The following is a 22,090-nucleotide window of genomic DNA, read 5'->3' as shown; positions in this document are numbered from 1 at the left end:
AGCCTGGGAGGTGATTCCGGCTGCAGAGTCACCCATTCCAGTCTCAGGAGCGCAGTCTGGGGGTTTTATGATCCCAGGGTAATGCCTGCACCCAGCTCCCACTTAAAAGATAAATCATACCTGGCCATAGCTCGTGCACTCGTGATTTTTGTCAGCCGGGGACAGCTGCTGCTGCTGCCTGAGGCAAGGTGTAACCTGTCTGCTCATTTCTCTGCTTTTCATTGTATTACACCTTTTAATAACAGCAGATTTAAGTTTCGCAGTGTTTACTTAATGAACTGCAACTACACTAGGTGTCCCATGCCAGAGACTTTTGCCTTTTCTGTTAGGATTGTTTAAGTCCCTGCATCTTTTACCTGCTTTTCTATGAATGATGGGAATGGGCCCCAGCAGAACACACTGGGATCTGAAACCTTCCAGCTTCGGGTTTCATACAACACAAAACTCAGATCTGTGGCAAAGGCTCATCTCTGTCATTTGGATCTGGATTTAGGTGCAGCCTAACCTTGTGGCTCTGGCACTAACTTGGCTTCATGTCCCAGACCTGCTGTGTGATTTTTGGACAAGTCACCTCACCTCTTTCCACTCCGTCCTTTTGTCTGTCTTGTCAACTTACACGGTAAGCTCTTTGGGACAGGAACATAGCACAATGGGGCCTTGATCCCAGTGGGACTTTCTTGGCACAGGCACATTATAAATAATAATAAGATCTGGGTTGGAACATAACAGATTGGGCCCATGTCTCATTACATTTCTTCATCTCTTTTCAGCCCAAGGATCCCACCATGCTTTGTAAGGATTATTAAGTCATAGATTTTAAGGCCAGAAGGGACCATCAAAACATCTAGTCTGACGTCCTACACATCACAGGCCACTAAACCCCCTCCCATTGATCCCTGCATTGAACCCAATAACCTGGATTAGATTAAAGTATTACAGCCCTTCCGAGACTAAACTATTGTGTGCCACAGGCAGAGATTAGGAAGGAGCGAGGTGCACCAATGCAATGGCAGGGACTCAATTTGGTGAGATATACCCAGATCACCTCACCCACCACTGGAATGCAGCTACTTCACCCAGTCCTAGAACACAGCGGCTGTGTAACAGCACACAGCAACACCACCTAATAATCTATTACAGGAAGTGAAACCAGAATCCTACCTCCAACTGAAGATACAGGGGGAATATATGTAGGTAGAATAGAATTAGCACATCAGCTGCATGAAATTTAACCAAAAAAGGAACAAGTCTAAACACCAGAGAACAATTATCTTATAAAACTAAACATACAAATGTTAAAATACCAATTTGAAGAGACTTTAGAAGGTACAAAACAGATGCTGCCGTGCAAGGGCAGCTGCAGAGAAGCTGCAAAAACTACACAGCATCTCCTGGAGGGAGAATAAGCGACAGATCCATAATTTATAGGGGGCAGTCGGCACTTAATAAGTACGGCATAATTTCCACCAAGTCAGTCTAGTGACGGGCAGGGAGCGGCTGTTTTGTTCATGATATCATCCCTTTTGCCCCCTTTGTCACTAATGCCCTCAAGTGCACAAACGTTTGTCGTCATTATTACTGGCTCATTCAAATTATTACAAGGTAAAACTCTTTCCATGCAAATCCTGATCATACAACAAACCCCATCTGCTATACTACGACCAGAACCTCTATACAGACATACATGTGTACTAAACTGATAGCTCTGGAGACCAAGAGTGGAATTATCCAAAATGCTCAGCCTTGACTTAACTCTGCCTCTTCCCATTGGCCTCACTGCTCCATCAACAGCAATGCGGAGATCCCACCCAGAAATCTGAACTGATCTCTTAGTTCAGAGTTGGAAACACTAAGTCAGTCTGGGGCTGCGATGCACCACGGGGAAAGGTGGGCTGCCTGGATCCAGAGAACCTGGAGTTAGACACCACTTCCACACGTGGTGGATAGCCAGGCTCAGGGGCCAAGAACTGATTTGATGCATCTCAGTTTGGAAGATCCAGTTGTCCTAAGTCAGTGAGAGACAGAGACTGGGGCAGAATGCAGGGCTAGAGTTGAATACAATCCTGTAAAGTGGCAGGTTTTCTGTTAGCAAACAGAACGTTCAGTTACTGTTAAGTTGGGTGGGATTTTTCTAAATTCCTGTATTTCATTTAAAGTGTTCCTCAGAATAATTACTGTACAAAACCGGGTTCCTCTTTAATCTTGTGATTGAATCCTTAGCCTTCAGCTTTGCTAGCCTTATAAATACACAGATATGCCTTTCTTTACCTATAGCATCTCATTCCGAACTTAGAAGCTGATACAGTAGCTACAGCTAAGGTAATACTGAAGCATGGGCCCAGGGTTGGAATAGGAAAAGGTGATGTAAGTCAGGATTGATGTGTGTAGCTGGAACTGTGCAAGGAAGCTGCACTACAGGCCTGATCCAAAGCCCAGTAGAGTCAATGAGAGTCTTTCCATCCACTTCAGAGGGCTCTGTATCTGCCCCCTACCAGATACAAGCTAATGCGATTAGTTTATCTCGCATGAGCACTACAATCCATCATTTAAGTAAGGAAACAGTCTGGTACCTTTGAAGATGCGGAACTTGGAGTTACACAGACAAAGCAGGTGTTTTCCCGCAAGCATTTGTAGGGCCTGATCCTGTGAGTTTCTTAGCACCCTCACTTCCATCTGTTTTCAGGAAGCGTTGCCGGAGCTCAGCATTACACCCATGAAGAACACACCAACTGACAAGAGCATTGCTTTTGCAGGCAAGCGACTCAGAAACAGGCAGGAGATGGGAAGGGGCAGTCACAAAACACCCTTCAAACACACCCCGAGCTGGATACATCCCCTTCTCTTATGGGAATTTGTTTAAATGTGAGTACTTTGCCCTCGGTCATTGGAAGACCTGAAAGCATTTTATGAGCATTAATTCATTAGGGTTCTTCTTCACTCTCCTGACACATGGAGGGAAGTTTTCCCAGAGTCGGATTCAGCATGTGCGGACATTGCAGAGGTACATACCGATAGGAATCCATGTGTTACTTCAAAGGCCTAATGAAGCACAGCAGAAACCTTGCCTGTGACTTGCATTAAAGAAAAACTGCCCGTTGTCAAGAAATATAACCTCCACCCCGTAATTAGGAGTCGTATGCCATTGTGTGCACAGCACATGCCCTCTGTCCCCATCGTATCCTAGAACTTGAACCTGAACAGGACACTGGAGCTACTGTTAAACCAGCATCACAGGACCTGAAGGCACAGCTAGATCTAGTTCTCCAGCGGAGCAGGGGGTTATCCCAGGGACCAAGCCAAATTCCAGCTCAGGTAATCACATCCCACCTCCTTCAATTCCTGCCTGCAGTTTCAATTGGATAATGGCTTCATCATTTCCTGCCTTCCGCAATGTTGTTCTGAGCTGTTAAACAGCTGCTGTGATCCACCCCAGAGGCAGTTGCATTTCAGTCATGGGGGAACACTCCTATCTTCCGGGAGCGTTGCGAGGCTGGATCAGATATCTCTGGTGTGCTCTAAGATCCTAGGACAACACAATCATTGTTTACCATCACTAAACTAATAATGCTGAAGCCACTAGCACATTGTAACATGGCAGGTGTAGTCATTAGCACAGGACAGGTGGCCTCAGCATAGCTGGCGTATGAAACAGTAGCAGAGGGGTTAAAATTTCCCTTCAGGTATGGTCCCTAAGACCTAGTAGGCAGAGGATTGGTAGGAAGGGTGGGAAAAAATACCTAGGTTCATCTTTCTCTCATTTTATAAAAATAAATTTTTGAGAAACCTCCACAGCTTCACTATTTCTGGACCCTAAATCACACAGCCTGACAATCTATCCAGAACTATTTATTGTCAGGCTCTGAGGAAGCCATCTTCTGGGAGGCAGAGGGGCTGTTTTGAAGAGCAAGAGCATCATCTGCTGGAGGTTTGCTGTAAGATTTTCCTGGCCCCCTCATCCCTTGGAACAGTTATGCCATAAATCTCCCTGCCCTGGAGGGAAATGGCTCATCATAATAATAATAATAATATGTAGCTCTTTTTATCTTTAGAACTCAAAGCACTTTCCAAAGGTAGGTGGGCACCATCCTCCATGCATTACAGGTGGGGAAACTGAGGCAAAGAGCCATTAAGTGACTTGCTCACAGTCACAGCAAGATAACACCAGTGCTGGCAATAGAAACCAGAGCACCCAATTGCTAACACAGACCATGCTGCTTCCCACACAATGTGGTGATGCTGTGTGGTGCCACCAGCTGTCTCATCAACCTTGTGAGGATGCTTATCAGTTCTAGTCAGGACCTGCGGCAGTGTTATGGTGGGAATGAGAGTCACAGGTCACTCTCTCTCAAATCAAACTGAGCCAAGGGGAGGCATGGGACTCAGCAGCAGCCACTGCCGGCAGCACCAAGGTGCAGAGGGAGGGGCCAATGGCACGTGCAAAAGTAATCAAGAATATTTGGAAGCGTTCACTGAAACTGTGGAACCTCAGTATAAATCAGTTATGGTTGATGAAGGAGCCACTGCTTAGAATTTCCTGAACTTTGCACATGCCAGCTCTCAACCAGAGCTGGCACTTAACATTGCAATGGATGCAATTAACGCTGGGCTTGGGGGTGGAGCGAGTTTGGGAGGATTTCTTGGGGCAACAGAAAAAGAAATATCCTGATACATTGGACTATGCACTATTCCAGTACAAAGGAAGTCAGTCTTTGAGGTGACATCTAGACTAGGAGCGTTAGGGGTGTGATTCCTATCACACTAAAAATAGCAGTGAGCAGGACCCATCCTGAGTACAAACTCACCTGAACCCCATGGGTACATACTCGAGGTGGCTCGCTTGTGCTGCTGCTGCCAATGCCCATGCTACTGTGGCTACACTCCTATTTTTAGTGTGATAGCTCAGATGACAGCTAGTGTGAGCAAGTCTACGATAGCACATTTACATCTCTGTGCATGGGGATCACACCCCATCACCCAGTGCAGACGCAGCCACAAACATGTTGCATTTTGTGTGCTCCGTGGGGTGCAGTGCATAGGCAGAAACCACGGAGGATTCAACCAGTATGTAGGACCGAATGAGCACAAACTTAAGTCAACATAGCCAGGGGAAAGTCAGGGGCAGGATCATTGGGAACGTTCAGAGCTGTCAGGGTTAGGACAGACTACATGGGCTTTGTCTGGCAGTTCCAGTGACACTGGGTGCTGTGTTTCAGTGTACAGTACTCCAGTCTACATTTGTCCAACTGCAAGGATATCTAGCTCTTGGGTAATTTAGGCCCCAATTCCGCAAGATACAGGAGCAAGTGCCTAACTTGAACCCCACAGGCAGTGCCCTTGAAGTCACCTTGCTGAACTAGGGCCTCACGGAAGAATATTGCTATAAGAAACTACAAAAGAGCCCTTCAGCAGAGGATAAAGCGCCATTTCCAGGAGCTGCATGAAACCAGTCCCTTGCTCAAGGTGCTTGTGTAACCCACTCAGGAAAGGGGAAACCTCCCCCCACCCCAGGATTCAATTCCTGCTCTGCCAGTATGACCAAGGGTAAGTCACTTAGCCTCTTTGTGACTCAGTTCCCCATCTGTAAAATGGGGATAACAGCACTGCGCTGCCCCACAGGGATGTAATGAGAGAAAATACATTACAGATTGTGAGGTCTCAGATACTACAGTAATTGGGGCTGGGTAAGGACCTAAGATAGGGAGTGTGTTACAGGTCCCACTTTGTGTCCAAACCGCAGAGGATATGAGTCAGTTACAGAGGCAGGGTTTAGCTGTGGAGGTCCCTGGCTCAATCTCGTTTGTCAGCCAAGATGGCAGCTGTCATTTTGCTTCCTTTGGGGGAAATGCCCTTCAAAGATGAAGTTTTCAGCATGCCCTGAATGTGGAAAGGCCTGGGGCCAAATTTTCAAAGGTGTTCAGGTGCCTAAAGACACAGATAGGTGCCTAATGGGATTTTCAAGAGTGCCTAAGAACCTAAAGCCCACTGATGCCAAAAATTTAGGAATGAAGATGTTCACAGTTACTAGTACAAGTGCAGTTGAGGATTAGAACTGGCCTGGGGGAGACTAACAGAGATTAATATCTTCTTACAATCCTAAACAATCCCAATTTCCATATTCCTGGCCATCACCCTTCAGGCTCCTCCTAGGCCCTCATCCTGCAGACCCTCACTCATAGGGTTAACTTTAACGGAACTACTGAAGTCAATGGGGCTACCAGCCAAAGAACTGGTCTTTTTGGATAACCTTTATTTGCCAAAGTCTACTGAGGAGATTCAGACATGTAGATCAGGTTGTTGGGCATCTCCTTACCTGACTTGCATGCAGATACGCCGCGTGTCTCTGTGACTGGGAAAATCCAAAGCTGAAATGGTGAAAATTTGGAGACTGCATTAAAGAACTTGGGCCATAAACACCTATGTCAATTTATCATGTTGCCACAAGATGGTGCTGAAACCTCTCGCTTCTATTTCCCTCCTCCCCAGCCCTCCCCCCAAGGAAACTCCTCTTACTGCAAACAGCATTACTAGGAAAGGTGCTTCCAGGCTTTCTCCCCAGGCTGAGAATTAACGTCGATGTCCTTCTCATTCCTTGGACAATGCAAATGCCAAGGAAGACTGAGTTTTTTAGACACTACCCTTCAGACTAAGCTCATTTTCTAAGGGCCTTGGTCTCTCTTTGGTTTTATTTAAATGTGCAGCTCTGATTTACCTTAATACTCATGGTAGTTGTTTTTTTCTCACATTGGATGTTCCTGTTCCCAATGATCAGAGCAAATGGGATGTGTAAAACTCTTCTTTGCTGTAATGCCGACAAAAAAATTGACGATGGTTGGGTAGCCCATATATTAAGACCACCGCCTGATATGCAGAGCAGATGTCTTGCTGTTTCCTTGTACTCCCCTATCGTTCTGTATCTATGTGTCATCTTTCATCTTATACATAGAGAGTAAGCTCTTTGGGGCAAGGCACTGTCTTTTATTCAGTGTTTGTACAGCACCTAGCACAATGGGGTCCTGGTCCATGACTGGGGCACCTAGTGCTATATTACAGAGGCACCTGGTGGCCCCAAGCAGAATTGTGCTAGAAGCTCGACAAACACACAGAAAGCGACAAGATCCTGCCCTAAGGAGCAGATAGTTCAAATATGGGGAAGGGAAACTGAGGCACAGGGCGGGGCCGTGACTTGCCCAAGGTCACGCAGCATGTCAGTGAATGAGCCAGGAACAGGACTCCAGTCTCAGAGTCCAGGGCCCGAGCCACTAGATCACGCTGCCTCGCTCCAGCTTTTTGCCCGAACATATGTGATGCATTCTAGGGGAGGTCAGTGGGGGGGTCAGGGAAGGACTGAATCTCACCCACTAGCAACCAAGCTGCTCCAAGGCACCTACTGCAACCTCAGGCAGCCGGCAGCCCCATGTGGCTGCTGTGCCTTTACCACCCTTGTCCCCAGCCAACCCAGCGAAGAGAAATTCCATGGACCACTGCTTCAAAAGAGACACAGCGTGTGCACCCTGTGCCAGCTCCACCAAGCCTGATCCCACTGCCCCCGTTTCTGCTATGCCCAAGGACTCTCCTGACCATCATCTAGGATTTGGCTCACCGAGTGGGAGGTCACCATGAACCAGGAGGCTGTCTTAGTGGATGAGGGGACATGGTGGGCTCCAGACGGACCTCAGCCTGGCATCTGAATGCATCCGCTGCAAAAAAAAATCAGCCCTTCAAGATTTCTCAGCAGCCGCAGCCACAAAGAGGGAGCATAAGAATCCAGACAAATTGGTGGGTGAAGGGACTGACTTGAGCTGGGCAGGCATAATGCAAGATTCCCCCAGGCTGCTCTTCCAGGGCCGCTCATTCCTGAACTGCAGCATCCTGCTGTTTTACGCCTGTGTTGTTTTCCAGTCATGCCGTGGTGTTTCCCTGAAGCCTGTAGAGACCATTAAGCTCCATTCACTGGTGACTTGAATAAGATTTTAAACCATTCACCATCTCTGCTACTTGGCCTCAGCCCATGGGCATGCTGTTCCCCTTAGAATAAATCAAAGAGCAAAACCAACAGACCCTGAAGGAACTGAAACAAGGAACCCCTGACAGGCAGGTGAACGTTGAGTGACAGCTAACTGACCAGCACAGTCACACTGAAGAAATACTAGTGCAGGTTTCCTTTGCCATGTTTCCTGGTGGTTTAACATGGAAAGAGTATGGCAGAGTCTTTGGGATATGGGCCCTCAGGGTGGACTGGGCCCAGACATACGAGTGTCTGAACAGCAAGCATCACCGCCTACAGCCAACCAATGCAGGGAGAAGCTGGACTCTGAGTGCTTCTCCTCTAATCTCAGGTCCCCTCATGCTTTTGACTGTTTCTATCATCTTCCCAATGCAAAGATAAATGTGGTAAGTCTTAACCAAACCACTTCAGCCTTTATTTAATTTTTCCAAGTGTTAAATTACTGGGAGACAGTTAGAAGCATTGTGCTCAGAAAACTAAAAGTGACTGAAGCTAGAAACCTCAAGCGTGGCTTGTTTTGTAGATCTCATTGAGATCTCAGGTTTGAGCCAAATTTGAAGAAAGTTTGTTTGGATTAGATTAACAGTCTGTGTTCTGTGCTAGAACAATATACAGTATGTGTATTGAATGTATGGTTGTATTTGAAATTCCAGATTGTACCATAGTATAATTTTGACAAATAAAGAGAATATGTAGTGATATCAGGCGAAGCCATATTTAAAGATATAGTGATGTGGAGAAGAGTTAAGATTGGAACATTGATCATTCATATTTAAGACTGGGATTGTCAAAGGAACCTAAGGGAGTTGGGTGCCCAAATCCCTGAGATATAACGAGAGCTGAGTGCCTAATTCCCTTTGAAAATTCCATCCCAGATTATGAAATTTCCTGATTTCTGAGAGCTTGATTTTGCAACCTGAACATTGCATTGATGTTCATTTTTTTGGCATGGACTAATTTTGTTAGATACAGTCAGACTGGAAAACTGTGCAGACTCACCTCTCTCAGTGGAAGCAACTGAATATTGGAGCTGGGACCAAACCAAACCAACTCCTTAGATCTGAGCAAGCCCTGAACTTTGGATCTGAACTATGGTCCTAAATCAATGCCCATTGAGGTGAATGGAAAGAATGCCATTAACTTGAGTAGGCATTGGATTGGACCCTTTGTAGTTGGAGCCCATATTTACTGAAAACCAGCTGGGAACAGGCACCATTCCCTAGGAAATGATTAATAAAATGATGACTGCTAGCAAGTTAAGTAAAATAATTCTTTACGCCATTTTCAGGAGAATGATTGTAGCCAATAGTCCTATAGGCAAGATTTCAGAAAAATTGATTTTTCTCATTCATTAGCAAAAGCAATACTAGCTATTCACAATTCATGCCTAAATCATAAATTACATTTTAAAGACAAGGATTTCATGTAATCAGAAAAGGTACATTTTATCTTTACATAGCCTCTTTAATACACACTTACGGAGTCACACTATCAAACTTTAAAAAAAAATAAAACATGGGATTCTCCTGTCATCTCCTGTCTTTAGCCGTCAGGATTTGTAAGAAACACTCAAGATTCTTGATCAAATTATGAGCCTGGCAACGCTGTGACTGTGCAATCAATGATGTGTTTCTTCAAGATGAGGCAAGGAGGCAGGTGTCTGGATGTGGTTGTTTTAGATTTAACTCTGCTAAAATTCTAGATGCACTTCTCATGAGATTTTTGGTTATTTTGGGTTGCATTCAGGACAACTGATTCCTTCTGGTTCTGGATTTGATGCAGAACCAAAACCCCATACTCAGCACTTCTCTCTGAAGGTTCTAGATCTGGAGCCTCTAAACAAACACAGGTACCATGCCACCAACACCAGGCCTCAAGCCCACACTCCCATTGCGTTGCTGCAGGTCTTTTCCTTCACATGCGTTACTCCTACCTGAGGTTCTTTTCTTTTCCCTTCACCTGCCTGACTCACAGCCCCTCCACAGGCATGCTCTAGCTCTGGTCTGTCACTTTTCTGAGCGAAGGCTGCTACTCCTGTACCCTACCACTCCTTCCCAGAGTGCCAAGCAGCAGTCTATGAAGCCCAGAGTCCCTCTGGGAATACCATCTCTCAGAATTCCATTGGTCCATGCTGAACCAGGACTGGGTCATGCTCTTATAAGCCACTCACACTCAGTGTGGACCTCTGTTCCCACCCATCCCCCTCCCCCCTCCAGTGGCAGCTAGGCCACATATAAAGGGTGACATATAGCTTCCCTTAAAGGACTAGAGCAGACCCTGTTACCGAAGGTTTCCAGAAAGGGTTGAAATTTGTGTACATCTTTCCTCCCAAATAGATTTGGGAACAAGAACTTCAGAGGTTTGTTTTAATAAACTTTGTCCCTCTGTGTGTCAGGCAGAAGAGCTATGGAAATGGAGGAAAGGGAGAATGGCATATTAGGTCATCTCCATGGGAACAACTTCTGAAGACTGATAAACGCCCCCAAGAGGCCTGTGCACCTAACAACACATTTGAGGGCCTCTTGTGCTGTTTTTTGCCACTGAGACAATGGTAGTTTGAGGAGGAAGAAATAAGGAAGAGTATTCAAGGAGGAAAGAATGGAAATGTTTCAGGGTTTGTTGCTGTCGGGTTTTTTGAACTATTCTTTTCTACCATAAGACTGAATTACCTGACACGAACTAACAGTTCATCAAAGCAAAGAAAATCTGTGGCAACCTGGGAATCTACCCAAGAGGAGGAAGTCTTGTCAGAGTCTGCCCTGTAGGTGGTGCCCTGTCTGGTCAGATGAAACTGGGGATCATTACTACACTTTTGAAAAGGAGAAGAGGAATGTTATTTGCGAGTCTTAGGAAGGGAAGAAAGGCAATACTGTGTGAAGCTGTCATCTGCAGTTCATTTTTCTTTCCTGCTGCAAAGTGTAGAAGAAGTGCACTGCACCATAACACTACGGCTAGCTCACATTTCCCTTTAGCATAAACAGCAGAGGTTTTTGAACCTGAAGATCCTGAGTGCTGTGCCCAATGCCACATGTGCGCAGTTAACTGGCAACTGTGATACATGTCACAAAACGTAACTCTTTCCCCATAACTTGTTAGGGTCAGTTCGGTTGTCTTACTGGAACTATAGATTGTGTTTTTTTTGTGGGGTGTCACAGACGATCTGTCAGAGTACAGCTAATGGGCAGCATAGCCTGGTGGAGTGAGCACAGGACTGGGAACCAGCATCTTTTGTGTTCTTCTAAATCCAGTACTAGCGCAAACATGATGTATTTGGCATCTCAGTTACCTCTGTGTCTCACTCTCCTTGTTTACCTTCCGCACGGGGAAATAATTAATTACTAACCATGCAGCACTTTGGAAATGCAAAGTGCTACACATGCTAAACAGAAAAACCATTCTGAGATGACCAGCTCGGTCAAAACAAAAGCAATGGGGCTGGGGGGAGATGGGGGTTAAGGCAAGCGATTTTGTATTGCCTGAATACCAGATGGTGCATGTCCTGGCAACGTTCCTTGCAGTCTTCTAATGTTTGTTATTTTCTTAAAGGCACAAAGTCAAGGAAAAAATCATAGGCCTGGTTTTCAGGCCCCAGCCTCTTTTTGTGCTTGATCAGCTTTGCATGTGCACTAGCATCTGCATACACACGTCACAGACTTTTCCCAGGCAAAGCCCTATCATCTGGGCACAGAAGTGTGAACGTCTTTCAACTGCAACCACAGGTACTAATGCTCCAAGCTCCACTGAGTTGAGGCCCCACTGAAAACAGGTCCTATCATCTGGGCACAGAAGTGTGAGCGTCTTTCAACTGCAAGCACAGGTACTAATGCTCCAAGCTCCACTGAGTTGAGGCCCCACTGAAAACAGGTCCATACGTAGACTGTAAGCTCCTTGAGGCAGGGACTGTCTTTTTGCTCTGTGTTTGTACAGCGCCTAGCACAGTGAAGTCTAGTCCATGACTAGGGCTCTTACGTGTTACCATAGTGCAAATAATAAATAATAATAATAATATAAACATTTTAAATAGAAATCTCTGCCCTGGGTTACTTAGCAAAAGCTACTTTGATTTTTAAAATTCCTCTGGAGTTTTATTATGTTAGGCTCCGATTTCAAGAGCTCCCCCCCATATCGGATTGCAAGAGTGGGTCCATCATTTGCTCTTCTCTCTTTGGGCTGGAGGTTTACTTGTTTTTACATTTAACTGAGCTGGGAGAGTGAAACTAGAGGGGTCAGTTTCAGAGTCATTAGTAGTCAGTTTCACTTGCAAGTTTTTATGCATTTGTACAGGGCTGCTCAGTGAGTCCCCAACTCCAAAAGATCAGTGTTTAAATTAAAAAATAAAAACACCTTAATGTTGATATTTAAAAACAAATAATGAAATCAAAAAGATTTTGTAAAACATTTTGTGTTGTTACAAACAGGGCCGCAAACTATTTATTTTGAGTTGATCTGCTAGAAGTTTTAGCTGACAGTCCCCTTTGATGTGAGGTGGCAATGTTACGTTTTAATGTTTATTTTCATTGTTTTCCTGAGTGAATTTGGGCCCATGAATGAACAAGCTAACAGAACAGATAGCTGGGTCTAAATGGGATTACTTACCTGTTAATTGGGGCATTTTACAGATGTTAAACTTGTATCACAGATATGAAGAAAAGTGTGGAAATAGCATGTATTAAGTGACTAATTAACCTGCTTGTCTGGAAGCTTTACAAAACCCACTCGCCCCCCTAGGTGAAATTAGCTACACTGGCAAACGTTCAGTTTTGCTGCTAGAACTGCATTGGCACTAGGAGCTTGTGCTGGCACAGCTCTGCCAGCCACAAATCACACCTCATCACACCCTTGACCAACAGAGCTATGCCCACAAAAATTTGTTGTTTAAACCTGGCCCTAGAAACTTCTGGCAGCTTTCATTTTAACCAGCTTTGCCTATGATGTTCTTTCCCTGCTATATCTAATTCTGCCCCTTATCCCTAATTATATTACAGTAAAACCTCAGAATGGAGTGGAGGTTGGTCGTAACTCTGAAATGCTCATAACTCTGAACATAACGTTATGGTTGTTCTTTCAAAAGCTTACAGTTAAACATTGACTCAATACAGCTTTGAACGTTTGCTATGCAGAAGGAAAATGTTGCTTTTAACCATCTTAATTTAAATGAAACAAGCACAGAAAGTTTCCTTACCTTGTCCAATCTTTTTTTAACTTCCCCTTTATTTTTTTAATAGTTTACCTTTAACATGGTACTGTACTGCATTCGCTTTCTTTTGTCTCTGCTGCTGCCTGATTGCGGTTCCAAATGAGGTGTGTGACTGACTGGTCAGTTTGTAACTCTGGTGTTCGTAATTCTGAGGTTCTTCTGTATTAATAATGCTAATACTACTACCCAGCTCTGATACTGCACTTTTCATCAGTAGATATCAAAGTATGTTACAAAGGAAGTCACTGTCATTATCCCCATTGTACAGATGGGGAAACTGAGGTGCAGAGAGGTGAAGCAACTTGCCCAAAGTCACCCAGCAGGCCAGTAACAACTTGTATATCCAGAGGGTGGCGGGGAGGTGTCCATCGTGTACATATGTATCTCTTGTGTGTATATACTTGTATATCCCTCTTCCTAATTGTAGTAGCATCCATATCCTCTTTATTGTCACTTGAAAGCCTGTGTGTGTGTGTGTGTGTGTGTGTGTGTGTGTGTGTGTGAGAGAGAGAGAGAGAGAGAGAGAGATTAGCTAGACAGACGGAGAGCTAGATAGTTATTACGGAAGTCCTTGTTGCAACTCCATAGTTTAAGGCTGTTTTGAGCCTGAAGCTAGGATTCAACCTCTGTTATGTGTGAATGATACAACATGACCTCCCCAAATGCACTTGCTCTTTGATTACAGAATGAATTTGTCTGAGAATTAACAAGCACATCTGTTAATGAGTTTGAGATACATGGAATTTCAGAATAAAACCTTTAAGAAATTTAGTGTTCAGCATCACACATTTTTTTGTTCCACAATATTTTAATAATGGAATAACACAGACTCTTCTGGAGGGAGGGTTAGGGAGCCAAAGTGATTAGAAAACAAAGTGAATAAAATGTCCTCATGATTTTATGTTATTTCAATGTAAAGAGGTGGGTGAAGGGTGCTAAATTTTACATAGATGGCTGCGTGCATGTGTGTGTTGTTGTGAACCCGCACTGAGCAGTACCACATTAATGCATGAGAACCTGAGGTTATGTCTTCACTGCAAAAAAGGCATGTTTTTACACTGAGTTAGCTAACAGTATGAAATCCTAGAGTGGACAAGGCATAGGTAACTTTTACTTCAACGTAGCTAGTCAAGGTGACCCTCAGGTGGGGGGCATGGGGTTGAGCTCAGCTAACTCCATTGAGGTAAAAACTACCTGTGCCACTGGATTTTCCCTACATCGCCCTGAACCCCGTCACCCCTCCCTACCGTGATCAGCTAGTTACCTGCAGTGCTGCCAATTTAGTTACTTTCCAACCCCTCTGTAAATTTGAACGCCTCCTCTAATTTCAATTCCTGGGGAACACATTATCTCAATGTAAAAATGCACCTATTTTTTTCAGTGAAGACAGAGCCTGAGAGTGAAACTAACAAAAAAAAAAAAACCCTGAACAGTTTAGTTTTCTCCTCCAAAAGAAATGAAATGCAGAAAGTAACCTAAGTGGAAAAGAGCAAATTAGATTTTTAAAATTCTTTCTGACCACTAGGACACTAACATGGGGTTAATGACACACAGAAGGGACTTTCTGTGATATTTAGTCTGAAAGTTTTGATTTTACAAAAAATCAAACTGAAAATATAAAAACCCAGCCAGGTGTCTTATGATACAAAGATTAGCATCATGTTTGTCTGTTACTGGGTATCTGGGAATTGGAACAGTCACACATTGGACAACACAGATTCACTCATCTCCGTCTTGTTGCCATTTTGATCATGACCAAAAGGCTCGATGCTTTAATTAAAAAGACACTGCTGTATGCCCATGTAAACCACTTCATGATGCTTGATGCATAGATATGGGGGTGGCACCTAGAATTTTGGCTTTTCAAAGGTGATGTATTCAATACAAGGAACGTTGCCCTTCAAGGGTAATGTATTGGATACATCACCTCTGAAAGGCCAAAATTCTGGGTGCCATCCCCATCTCTATGCTGCAGCAGAGCCCAGCAACAAAGGGTTAATATATGAAGAAAAAAACACAAAGACCTGCATCATGCCCCCTGTCACTCAATACATTTCATATCCCAAGCCCATTCTCCATCACCCTGTATCTTGTGCTCTCATTTATATCAGTGCAAAGTGGGTGAACATGCCAATGTTCTGATTTGGCAGCATTTTACACCCACTGGCAAGGATTTTTCAGGGTGATGGAGGATCAGGTGCAAGACACAAGGCATGGGAGAGACAGCCCCTCCAGTCATACTCCATGACAAAATGACAGTTCCAGTTTTGCACTAAGAACAAGCGACCGTCTCTTTTTTTCCATCAAGCACATTCAAGCCAGGGAAGAACACGGATTGTTAGGAAGAGAATCCATATTTCCTGTTGCAAGGGCTTGCCCCTTAGAATTCGTTTTCCTCTGTACAAGCCAGGTGTCACTGAATAATAAGGATAGTGGGGGGAAGAACAGGGAAGGCCATTCTGGTAGGAATGTCCCATTTCAGTCTAGCCAGCACTGTGACAAATGCAAAGACCTAAATGGTGATTGGGTCTCGCTGACCTGAACCCTCGTCTGCAGCCAAGGCAACAAGACGTGCCTCCAGCAATGACAATGAAAGGTCAGAGCCTAGCCCAGCACTACAACAGGAGGGGGAGGGGGGTCAAGGGCTTTGGTTCCCCCCTCTTACCCGTACTTTCCCTTCTGCAAATGAGCCTCAATAATGGCCAGGTCACCGGGGTTCAGCATATGAGTTCTCATCTTAGTGCTGCAAACTGGCTGCATTGAGGGGCAATGGTGTCTGTCTTCCAGTAGGGCTCCCCATGCTGTGACCCTGGGGAAAGGTATACGTGGAGCCCTCTTTCAGACAGACAGCACTAGGACCCAGAGAGAAGCACTCACCAGACCAAAGCCTATGATAAGAGGCACTCCAGGGCCCCAGAGGTCCTGGGACCCAGAGCAGCGCACAGCTTCAGCCAGCTGCACTTGCACTTGGAGCAATCTCTGCGCTGGTAAATGATTGTGACCCCTGGTTCCCCCCAGCACAGGCAAGGGCCTGGGGCTAGGCTAGGCTGCAATGGTGGTAGCCCATACTGTCCGCTGAGGTGGCAGCCCCTCTGCTATGTGCTTCCCTTCTGATCGTCCCAAACAGGGGCTGCCCCCAGGGAACTAGAAAGCATTAGTGGTGTGCGATGCGGTGTTCACCCCACACCAGTTCTGACGGGGTTAAGGTAGGCTAGATGGGCCAATAAACTGCATAGGCTGCACCTGGGCTCAATAATGCTGAATTAAGGATGAAACTCACATGGGCTGGAGCAGATGGGGTTTCTATAAAGCTAAGAAGCTGAAACCAGCAAGGGGCTGCCCTCCATGGTTCCTCCCTAACAGGAGGGAGGTGTGTTGGCGATAACAGGGTCTGGCAAAAAGCCAAAAGGGGAAGTAGCCATGGGGGATCAGAAGCAGCTTGGCTGGGTAGTAAAATCAGAGGCTAGAAGTAGGGAGTAGACCAGAGCCCAGGAAAGTAGTAACCAGCTCTGGGAGTAAGTAGACCATAGTTATGGAGCTTAGGGTCCCTGAGCTGGAACCTGGAGCAGAGGATGGGCCTGGGTTCCCCTACTAGCCGGTGGGAAAGTGGCACAGCCTGGGGACAGAGGACTGCCTGGAACAATAGGTGGCAGGGCCGGCTCCAGGCACCAGCTTACCAAGCAGGTGCTTGGGGCGGCCGCTTCAGAGAGGGGCGGCACGTCCAGCTATTCAGCGGACAGTCCCTCACTCCCGCTCGGAGTGAAGGACCTCCCGCCAAATTGCCACCGCAGATCACGATCATGGCTTTTTTTGTTTGTTTGGCTGCTTGGGGCGGCCAAAACCCTGGAGCTGGCCCTGGTAGGTGGACAGCTTGTCCTGAGAGACTTTGATAGACCCTGGAAAGGGAGGACTATAGTGAGCTGGCCCTCTAGCCACAAAGAAGGAGCAGGGGATTCCTAAAAAAAAAAAAAAAAGGCTGCCCTGACTCCTGTAGGGTGAGATTGAGCCAACAGGCTGAGCAATGCAGGAAGGGGCATCTGACCAGTGGCGAGCTAATCCCCAGGTGAGCCGTGAGGAGGCGCACCAGCAGTGAATGCTGAACCCCAGTGCATGGTGCAACAAGAACGTTCTCTGTTTACAATCAGATGCAGGGGAGGGGGACAATCCTTACATTGTGCTTCTCACAGGCAGCCGGGGACCCTGGGAAGCTGAGAACAGCTGAGTGCAGTGCATTCTAGTCCCCTCCCTCCTCCACACACAACACACAGAGGTGGGCTGAGAGAAGGAGCAAGGCCAGAAAAACTGCCCCCCAAGAATGCAGGGGAGCACAAAGTCTTTGCAGCAGCACTGCATTGCCCAGGGTGCCCCACTTCATTCTCAGGTGCAGGAGGGGCCGGCTGTTCCCTCTTTAAGGCCCTATATGTCGCCAGAGCAATGTCAAGGGGCCTTCGTGTCACTGAGAATGGGGCCCAGTGACTCTACACACAGCTGGTACTGTGAGCTTTCAGCTCCCAGAGAAATCAATGTTGATATAACTCTAAAACCAGGGAGACAGTTACGTGGAAGTGGTCGGTTCTGTATATTCAAGACTTTGTTTTTATGCTAATGTTGGGGGGTTTTTAAGTGGTAGTTGGTAAACATGGCAAATTGTTTTTAAATAAAAAAGGTGATTAAACAATGAATGTAAATTGCATTTGTGATTTCAAGTACATTGTCATTTAACTCCCACTAACAATCGGTAAATGCCGAAATTAGAACTATCTGTATTATTAAGCCCCCCCCCCGCAATAGAAGTCAAACTATGCCTATGAACAGGCACAACAGTCCCTAGCAAGACTTGGGGCCTATATAGTTGGACCCCAGTGTTGTCCTCAGGGGCTACTGTGCAACACCTACCGGAGTCAATGAGAATTGCAGGGGTTTCTTGCAAAGCAGACTTTGGCCCTGTGCATGAAGTAAATCACTTCACCACCATTAAAGTGCAGCCACCTCTGGGGTAGATCATAGCAGCTGTATAACAGCACATAGTGACACTGCACAACAAATTAAGTCGGGAAATGAAGAATGCCATAGCCAGTTGAAAATGTAGGGGGAAGCTGGAGAGAGAAGGCAGAATGTAATTAACCAAATTATATCCTTTGCAGAAAGAAAGTTAGCTCCCACTACTGTCTTTGTCCACTGGGCAAGGATAGACACTGCACTGACCCAGGGAGTGAGAGACTAGAACCAGAAATCAACCCCAGGCCTCCTGCACTCCAGCACAGAGCGTTATTTCAGGAGGCGCTTGGTGTGTTTTGCATTGTGATTCATGGTTTTGTCCACTAGAGGTCTCACTTCACAAATTAAAGAAGCATTTGATCCATTGGCGATCCATCAGGCAGGTGGCTGATGTGTAGATCTGTTTTGTGAATATGGCAGTAGTAGCATGTTTGAGGGAGGGGAGTAGCTGAGACCTGCCTAACCACAGGCTTTGAGCCTGAGACCTGGAACATGGCTGCCTCCAAAATCTCTGGATTTTTGCTGCCACATTTAGTGGATGCTGCTAGTGCTGTAATCCTGAAAATGGCATTGAACTGAAGGGGAACAGTGGGTCAGATCCTCAACTGGTGTAGATCAGCCTAGCTCTTTTTGAAGAAATGGAGCTACATGGATGGGGGACCTCGGTCCAGAGAGTCTATTCAGGCTGCAAGAAGATAGTTGCTGAGTTCTGAAGCCCCACCATGGCCTGGATTTGCTTCACTTCGGGGATAGACTATTTTTCCTAATTTAAAAAAAAAAATGAATCTGGGGAGGTTTATCAAGAGGTGCTGCTGTCAGTCATGTCCCTGGTAGGCAGAGGTAGAGTTCATCCAGGTAAAGGATGGTTCATACACCCTGAACAGCGTTCATTGGCAGGTATTCCAACCCCCTCACTCTTTTTGATGGTGAAGAAGAGAGTGTGTGGGGGAGGACATCGAACAGTTGGTGGGTAGGAGGGCTCAGTTGGCACCAGCCACAGGGAGAATTTGCAGGTAGGGAGCTAATAGACGTATATGTTCATCAGCAGCAGCTCCTTTTTCCGACACCAAGGATGGGTAAGGCGAGGTTATGAGCCGATTCCATCCATGTCTGTTTTGAGCCACCATCTGAGCCTGTAGGCGTGTTGCCTGTATGGAGCTATAGGCTGTTATATCACTGTCTCCTGGGACATCTGCAGCCTCTCTGCCCATGCACTCTTCCATAGAGAACAATGTTAGGCAGTCAACATAAGAACAGCCGTACTGGGTCAGACCAAAGGTCCATCCAGCCCAGTATCCTGTCTACGAACAGTGACCAATGTCAGGTGTCCCAGAGGGAATGAACCTAACAGGTAATGATCAAGTGATCTCTCTCCTGCCATCCATCTCCACCCTCTGACAAACAGAGGCTAGGGACACCATTCCTTACCCATCCTGGCTAATAGCCATTAATGCACTTAACCTCCATGAATTTATCTACTTCTCTTTTAAACGCTGTTATAGTCCTAGCCCTCTCAACCTCCTCAGGCAAGGAGTTCCACAGGTTAACTGTGCACTATGTGAAGAACTTCCTTTTATTTGTTTTAAACCTGCTGCCCATTAATTTCATTTGGTGGCCCCGAGTTCTTATATTACAGGAACAAGTAAATAACTTTTCCTTATTCACTTTCTCCACTCATGATTTTATATACCTCTATCATATTCCCCCCCTTAGTCTCCTCTTTTCCTAGCCTCTTTAATCTCTCCTCATATGGGACCCGTTCCAAACCCCTAATTATTTTAGTTGTCCTTCTCTGAACCTTTTCTAATGCCAGTATATCTTTTTTGAGATGAGGAAACCACATCTGTACACAGTATTCAAGATGTGGGCGTACCATGGATTTATATAAGAGCAATAAGATATTCTCCGTCTTATTCTCTATCCCTTTTTTAATGATTCGTAACATCCTGTTTGCTTTTTTGACTGCCGCTGCATACTGCGTGAATGTCTTCAGAGAACTATCCACAATGACTCCAAGATCTTTCTCAATTAGTTGTAGCTAAATTAGCCCCCATCATATTGTATGTATAGTTGGGGTTATTTTTTCCAATGTGCATTACTTTACATTTATCCACATTAAATTTCATTTGCCATTTTTTTGCCCAATCACTTAGTTTGGTGAGTTTTTTTGAAGTTCTTCACAGTCTGCTTTGGTCTTAATTATCTTGAGCAGTTTAGTATCATCTGCAAACTTTGCCACCTCACTGTTTACCCCTTTCTTCAGATCATTTATGAATAAGTTGAATGGGATTGGTCCTAGGACTGACCCTTGGGGAACACCACTAGCCCTCTCCATTCTGAAAATTTACCATTTATTCCTACCCTTTGTTCCCTGTCTTTTAACCAGTTCTCAATCCATGAAAGGATCTTCCCTCTTATCCCAGACAACTTACGTAAATTTACGTAAGAGCCTTTGGTGAGGGACCTTGTTAAAGGCTTTCTGGAAATCTAAGTACACCATATCCACTGGATTCCCCCTTGTCCACATGTTTGTTGACCCCTTCAAAGAACTCTAATAGATTAGTAAGACATAATTTCCCGTTACAGAAATCATATTGACTTTTGCCCAACAATTTATGTTCTTCTATGTGTCTGACAATTTTATTCTTTACTATTGTTTCAACTCATTTGCCCGGTACTGACGTTAGATTTACCAATCTGTAATTGCTAGGATCACCTCTAGAGCCCTTTTTAAATATTGGCATTACATTAGCTATCTTCCAGTCATTGGGTACAGAAGCTGATTTAAAGGACAGGTTACAAACCATAGTTAATGGTTCCGCAATTTCACATTTGAGTTTTTTCAGAACTCTTGGGTGAATACCATCTGGTCCCGGTGACTTGTTACTGTTAAGTTTATCAATTAATTTCAAAACCTCCTCTAGTGACACTTCAATCTGTGACAATTCCTCAGATTTGTCACCTACAAAGGACAGCTCAGGTTTGGGAATCTACCTAACATCCTTAGCTGTGAAGACTGAAGCAAAGAATTCATTTAGTTTTTCCACAATGACTTTATCGTGCTCCTTTTGTATCTCGATCGTCCAGGGGCCCCACTGGTTGTTTAGCAGGCTTCCTGCTTCTGATGTACTTAAAAAAAACATTTTATTACCTTTTGAGTTTTTCGCTAACTGTTCTTCAAACTCCTTTTTGGCTTTGCTTATTACATTTTTACACTTAATTTGGCAGTGTTTATGCTCCTTTCTATTTACCTCACTAGGATTTGACTTCCATTTTTTAAAAGATGCCTTTTTATCTCTCACTGCTTCTTTTACATGGTTGTTAAGACACAGTGTCTCTTTTTAAGTTCTTTTACTGTGTTTTTTAACTTGGGGTATACATTTAAGTTGGGCCTCTATTATGGTGTCTTTGAAGATTGGCAGAGGCCCCGGGGTTTTTTTTGCCTTCCTCTGTAGAGTGGGGTACGGTCACTTGCTGGAGGATTCTCTGCAACTTGAAGTCTTTAAACCATGATTTAAGGACTTCAATGGCTCAGACATAGGTTAGGGGTTTGTTGCGGGAGTGGGTGGGTGAGATTCTGCAGCCTGCGTTGTACAGGAGGTCAGACTAGACTATCATAATGGTCCCTTCTGACCTTAAAGTCTGTGAGTCTGTGAAAAGTGTCCATGCAGCTTGCAGGGATTTCACTCTAATCACTGTGCCTTTTAATTTCTGTTTAACCTCCTCATTTTTGCATAGTTCCCCTTTCTGAAATTAAATGCCACAGTGTTGGGCTGTTGAGGTGTTCTTCCCACCAAAGGAATGTTAAATGTTGTTATATTATGGTCGCTATTTCCAAGCGGTCCTGTTATAATTACCTCTTGGACCAGATCCTGTGCTCCACTCAGGAC

Source organism: Trachemys scripta, chromosome 12, assembly GCF_013100865.1.
Source record: "Trachemys scripta elegans isolate TJP31775 chromosome 12, CAS_Tse_1.0, whole genome shotgun sequence".
In the NCBI taxonomy this organism is placed as follows: domain Eukaryota; kingdom Metazoa; phylum Chordata; order Testudines; family Emydidae; genus Trachemys; species Trachemys scripta.
This window is presented reverse-complemented; position numbering follows the sequence as displayed.